Source organism: Vigna umbellata, chromosome 9 (genome assembly GCF_029865625.1).
Source record: "Vigna umbellata cultivar VRB3 chromosome 9, Vumbellata_1.0, whole genome shotgun sequence".
NCBI lineage: Eukaryota > Viridiplantae > Streptophyta > Magnoliopsida > Fabales > Fabaceae > Vigna > Vigna umbellata.
The window spans coordinates 30,745,402-30,752,565 of record NC_142173.1 but is presented as its reverse complement, the minus strand read 5'-3'; the positions used below and the strand labels follow the sequence as shown (position 1 = coordinate 30,752,565).

At 39.1% G+C, this 7,164-nt stretch overlaps 1 pseudogene; it reads right to left on the bottom strand.

The window, feature by feature from the left end:
- Window positions 1-4,199: 4,199 nt before the first annotated feature.
- LOC148193185 (F-box/LRR-repeat protein At4g29420-like) lies at window positions 4,200-7,025 on the bottom strand (annotated as a pseudogene).
- Window positions 7,026-7,164: the final 139 nt, after the last annotated feature.

The window sequence follows — 7,164 nt, the reverse complement described above, 5'->3', positions numbered from 1 at the left end:
GTTCATACAATTCTAGCATTCCTAATGATCAGTTCATAAGTGCAAGAGCTTATCGACAACCAATATAATATGGGAGAAATTCCCGGATCTAGACTTCCCCGTACGCGCCCGTATCGACAAAACCAATAAATCATGCATCGAATGAGTTAAACAATGCAAGCATTAAGCAAAGAGGAAAAACCTAACTAATGATGAAAGAAAGCATAGATCTTAAATAAAAGATGTAAAAACAAATTCCATATATGAGAGCTTTCAAAAGATTACATTGATTCCCCAACAAACATACAGATTTTAGTCCCATATTCATGGTGATCGTAGATGAAATAACAATGAAAGAATGAAAGATCAAAACCTAGAAAGGTGAAGAGGAAGCCTGGCATCCAAGATCCTCCTTCAAAGGGGTGGAAGAGAGAGTGTTTGCTTCGTTCCAGCCAAAGATACCTAACCCTAGGAAACCCTAAAGCTTATATATTATTCGTAATTACAGAAAATTAGGTCCAACCCATAAAGTGCCCCCCCCCCTCCGCTCAGCGGTAAAATACCGCTCAGCAGTAATGCGTGTCACGTTTCTTCCCCTCAGCGGCCATTTTGCCCCTCAACGGTCCTCCCGTGAACTCCAGAATGCCGCGCTCAGCGGAAAACTGCCGCTGAGCGGTGACTTCGGCTTCTCTTTTGCACTTTTTGATGTCTTTCTCATTCCATATCTCTCCTTCTTCACTTCTTTCACCAAATTCACCTTAAAACCTGCACAAAAACACTGAAATCAAGCATACACCTGTCCAGCTCTCTTATTTATGAAAATATGAAGAAAAGCATGATTTAAGCTAGTTCTAAGTATAAAGGTTGCTTTTAGTATCAATTTTAAGCATGAAAATAACAGTTTTCAACTGTTATCAAGCGGCACTCAGGAGCTCACGGGAGGACCGCTGGGCGAAATGGTCGCTGAAGGGGAGAAAACTACTCACGCACTCACCGCTGAGCGGCTAATTGAATGATTTGAAAAAAGAATTGAAGTACCAAATGATTGGAGTGCTGAAAAGTCAACAGAAACCAGAAAAGTCAACCAGTCAACCAGAAAAGTCAACCAGTCAACTAGAATACGAAAAAGTCAACTAGACGAGTTTTGGGCCAGTTTTATGCGATTTTATGATCTGTTTGGGCCTGGACCCGTTTTCTATTATTTTTATGTCCTATTTAAAGGCCTAGATGTCTTAGGGTTTGTATCTTTGGCAGAAACAAAGCAAACATCTCTCTTCCACACCTTTGAAGGAGGATATTGGATGCTCAGGCTACCTCTTCACCTTTCTAGGTTTTATCTTTCATTCTTTCATTATTGTTCATCTAGGTTCACCATGAATATGGTGAACTAAACCTTGTATGTTTGTTGGGGAATCAATGTAATCTTTTGAAGCTCTCATATATGGAATTTGTGCTTGCATCTAATCCAAGATTTATGCTTTCTTTCATCATTAGTTAAGGTTTCCTCTTGCTTAATGTTTGCTTTGTTTAACTCATTCAATGCATGATTATTGATTTTGTCGATACGGGAACGTACGGGGAAGTCTAGATCCGGGGAATTACTCCCAATATTATATTGGTTGTCGTTAAGCTCCTGCACTTGATGAACTAATTATTAGGAATGCTAGGAATTGTATGAACTCGTAATTAGGGAGAAGCCTTCTTGAAAGGTACTTTAGAGAGTGGCATTAAAAATGATGAATTGAATGTTGAATCCTAAAGTATATGCGAGTGGGATAAGATGAAATTGACCCCAACAACATATTATATATATATTTCATGAAAGTGCTTGTCTTTGCTTTTGCATTGATCAAAACCTCATGCATACATATTTACTTTTGTCTTTTGCACAGTAAAATCCAATTATTTCGTCCTTAAGTCTTAGCTAATCAACAAATCACATAACTAAACTAGGCCGTGAGTCCTTTGGGAGAACGATACTTGGTCTTACCGAGTTTATTACCGAGTTTATGATCACCAAAATATGATGTCACAAACTTGTTTCACAATCGGCAAGTATGACCGAATCGTTCAAGTAATAAAGTTGGTAAGACCAAGTATCGTTCTCACAAAGGACTCACGGCCTAGTTTAGTTATGTGATTTGTGATTAGCTAAGACTTAAGAACAAAATAATTGGAGTTTAATATGCAAGACAGAAAATAAACATGTATGCATGAGTTTTTGATCAATGGCAAAAGCAAAAGACAAACACTTTCAATGAAATATATATATGAATATGTTGTTGGGGGTCAATTTCATCTTATACACTCTCATATACTTTAGGAATTCAACATTCAAATCATCATTGTTAATGACATCTCTAAAGTACCTTTCAAGAAGGCTTCTCCCTAATTACGAGTTCATACAATTCCTAGCATTCGTAATAATTAGTTCATCAAGTGCAGGAGCTTAACGACAACCAATATAATATTGGGAGTAGTTCCCCGGATCTAGACTTCCCCGTACGTTCCCATATCGACAAAATCAATAATCATGCATTGAATGAGTTAAACAATAAAGCATTAAGCAAAGAGGAAAAACCCTAACTAATGATGAAAGAAAGCATAAATCTTAGATTAAGATGCAAGCACAAATTCCATATATGAGAGCTTCAAAAGATTACATTGATTCCCCAACAAACATACAAGGTTTAGTTCACCATATTCATGGTGAACTAGATGAACAATAATGAAAGAATGAAAGATAAAACCCTAGAAAGGTGAAGAGGTAGCCTGAGCATCCAATATCCTCCTTCAAAGGGGTGGAAGAGAGAGTGTTTGCTTCGTTTCTGCCAAAGATACAAACCCTAAGACATCTAGGCCTTTAAATAGGACATAAAAATATAAAGAAAACGGGTCCAGGCCCAAACAGATCATAAATCGCATAAAAGTGGCCCAAAACTCGTCTGGTTGACTTTTTTCGTATTTGGTTGACTGGTTGACTTTTCTGGTTGACTGGTTGACTTTTCTGGTTTCTGGTTTGACTTTTCAGCACTCCAATCATTCGGTACTTCAATTCTTCTTTCAAATCATTCAATTAGACGCTCAGCGGTGAGTGCGTGAGTAGTTTCTCCCCTCAGCGGCCATTTTGCCCCTCAGCGGTCCTCCGTGAGCTCCTGAGTGCCGCTCAGCGATAAACTGCCGCTGAGCGGTACTTCGGGTTCTCCTTTTGCACTTTTTGATGTCTTTTCTGATTCCATCTCTCTCCTTCTTCACTTCTTCACCAAATTCACCTTAAAACCTGCACAAAAACACTGAAATCAAGCATAAACCTGTCCAACTCTCTTATTTATGAAAATATGAGTAAAAGCATGATTTCAAGGTAGTTTCTAAGCATAAAGGTTGCTTTTAGTATCAATTTTAAGCATGAAAATAACCAGTTTTCAACTGTTATCACAACCCCAAACTTAGAACTTTGCTTGTCCTCAAGCAAGCAAGATGTAACTCAATCTTCTACCAATTCATATGATGGCTCACTTCATTCAAAATTCTCTTTTGAAGATAAGTAGCAACTTCAATCAAATTATGACCAAGAGTTAATCAAGATGTGCACATGCTTTAGTGTTCACAAAGTCATTTAAATTCCAACAAATGGCTTGTCACATGATGCAAAACAGCAATTGATTCAATCATAGAAACCTGGGCAAAGTCATTCATGCTTTCAAAGTAATAGCATTCAAACAACAACAACTCTGGAGCTCAAAACCTCACATATAAGCTCATTCACATTTGACATACACATCCTGCTTAATCTCAAAACCACAATCGTAATATCCTGCATTTGTTCACAAAGCTTGTGAATCACCTGTATAAGCATTTTATGTGCACATCATCTCAACATCAATCAATCAAAAGCATAATCAAGCATTATTATCAAACAATCACAGTTAATAGCAAACATCATAAAACAACCAGGTGTCCAATAGAGTACATCAAACCCTAATCTAAAAACATAAAATACTTACAGGATACTGGGTTGCCTCCCAGTAAGCGCTTGTTTAACGTCACGAGCCTGACCCAAACTTTCAAGGATCAACCAACAACATCATTGTGGAAAATTGTTGCACCTCTCCCCCTAGATAAGGCTGAGACATTGACCATTCACCACCCAACTTCTCTGTGGATCATCAGCAGCTGGGATTAAATATTTCAATTGCTCCATGCAGATGCACTTCTTTTATCACAAATGGTCCTGACCATTTTGACTTCAGCTTCCCAGGAAATATCTTCAATCTTGAATTGAACAATAGTACCTGTTGTCCTGGATTGAAAACTCTATTCACCAACTTCCTGTCATGATAAAATTTAATCTTGTCTTTGTAAGCCTTGGATGAATCATATGCATGTAATCGCATTTCTTCAAGCTCCAAAATCTGCCTTCTGCGTGTGCATTGAGTTTCATAAGGATCAAAATTCAAGAATTTCAAAGCCCATAATGCTCTATGCTCCAATTCTACTGGCAAATGGCATGCTTTCCCATAGACTAATTGAAATGGTGATAATCCCATAGACGTCTTCATTGCTGTCCTATAAGCCCAAAGAGCATCATCCAATTTGAGAGACCAATCCTTTCTTGATGAAGTCACTGTTTTTTCCAGGATCCTTTTTATCTCCCTGTTAGACACCTCAGCTTGTCCATTGGTTTGTGGATGATAGGGTGCAGCTACCTTATGTTTTACTCCATAGTGTTTGAGTACTTTCTCTAGCTGATAATTGCAAAAATGTGATCCTCCATCACTAATCAACACTCTTGGAGTGCCAAAACGTGAGAATATCTGCCTTTTCAGGAATTTAATTACCGTGCTAGCATCATTTTTAGGACAAGCTAATGCTTCCACCCATTTACTCACATAATCCACTGCTACCAGGATATATTCATTGTTGAAAGATGGAGGGAAGGGTCCAACAAAGTCAATACCCCAACAATCAAAAACCTCAACCTCTAAAATACCTTGTAAAGGCATCTCATGACGTTTAGTGATTGTCCCTGCTCTTTGACATTTATCACAATTTCTAGCATGATTATGGGCATCTTTAAATAAAGTTGGCCAATAAAACCCACAAATCAATGAGAACTCCCCTTTTCATAACAAAGATAGCAGTCACCAAACTAGGTGCCATCAGAGACCCAAGTATCCTTGATTCCTTCTTTCCATATTCCCCATCTCCATCTCACTCTTGGGAATTTGCTTCTGCATGAAGAGATCAGGCCGCCAGCAACATATGAATCAACATCACGATGGATAAGAAGAGAAACATCACACAACTGGGTGCTTTTATCCAAAACAGAAGAAATAAATGCAAGAGTACCCTCCACTTCATGGACCACTAGATGTGCAATAAGTTGTTTTATCATCTTCATACCAATCCCATCTGCCAAACCTCCCCGTCTAAATGAATTCTCCATCACATGCCAGGCTCCAGGACCTAAACTAAGACATGTTATGTTCGGAAAACAACCCAACAAAGTATCAATCCCAAACACTGCTGCATCAACCTGTTTTCTTCTTCCTACCAAATCCAAGGTAAGTCTCTTCACCGTGCTGCAGTGACGAAACATAGTAAACAAAAAACCAAGAGAGAGGCATTCTACACTGAGCTGAAGGCATTGTATATTAGCACAATTTTTCAACCTGAGCTCATCAGTATTCTCGAGGGAGAGATTAAAATTGGACAAGGAAGGGGCCTCAAGGACAACCAACTTAGGTTTGATGCATCTGAGATCAAAATCAACAAGGCAAGGTGCACATATGATCAAAGAAAGTGGAGCATTTGAGACCGACCATTGACAAGTGGTAAGGTGTAAGAAATTAATCTTAGGCTCCTTAAGTCCACCAACCCCAATAAGACTGAGTTGAGTCAAATTAGGGAAACAAGCATTGATCCTGCTTAAGTCCTCATCATCCAGTCTCACAAACTCAAGGGTCAAATGTCTCAACGTTGGCATCAAACACAAACCATCCACGATAACCACGCATTCCTCACGACCAATTTCCCAAGATTATGGCCTGAATAAGACACATTGCAAATTTCCATGAGAGACAAATAAAACTTAGATTCATATTCTTATGGGATGTTTGGATGGACAGAAAGAAGATATAAATGAATACAATACGTTTTTTTGGTTGATTTAAGAGAAAGTGTTTTAAAATAAAAATTCAATAATTTCTTTCCATCATATTTCCCTTCTACTCAAATTTCGACATTGATGGTACGTTTAACAGGGAGGAAAGAACGTTGATGAACTATTTTCTTTGGTTGGAGAGAAAATGAAAGGAAAAAAAATGTAACTAACAAAAGTTCAAATATTACGTTTTTCTCTTCAATTCTACCTTCCAAACATACCATTAGGTTCTTTTAATATTATTTCATCCAGAGTAATCTAAACAAATGTTAATCTTCAACACAAATTGAAACACCAATTCTGACGGAAAGAATACGAAACACGCGCAAGAAACCGCATTCTTGTAAGAGAAAGAAAGTATGAAGAAAGAAAAATTGAGAATCAAGAAGCTAACAGGTGGAAGAGATGAGGGACAAGGCTTCGGATCGGCGCCAACAAGACTGGACCCAGAAATCGGAGACGGAGAAAGATTTCAGAGCGTGGGAAATGGATGGAAGCCACTCTCTGATGAAGTTCATGTCGGTAAGGTAGAGATCGTCGGACTCATCCTCGACGTCGTCGAAGGAGACGCCACCGAGGGCGCGATCGACGCCCAGCGAGACGGAGTCAAGAGTGGAGGTGGAGCGGAATACGAGGTGAGAGAAAACGGTCTTGAAGGGAGTGACGAGGTGCTTGGTCTCCGGCGAACGGGACTTGAGGTAGCGCGACATGGAACAGACCACGTTCAGCCACCGCACCTCGTATGACGCCGCGTTTAGACCCTTGGACACCGCCCTGCACCGCGCCACATGGTAGTGTCCGTTAAACGACTCACAATTTCCACCAACAGCGACGCCGGAAGCTCCTCCATCATCGCCAATCGAATTGCGCAATTGCATTCAACATAGAGAGAGAGAAAAGAGTTTGTGTTTGCGTTTTGTTTTTCGATGGATAAAGATAGTTTGAAAACATTGAGAATATTTTGACAAAGGTCACGTGGCAAAATCACATGGAATATAAATTAGAAAATAAAAATGACATGG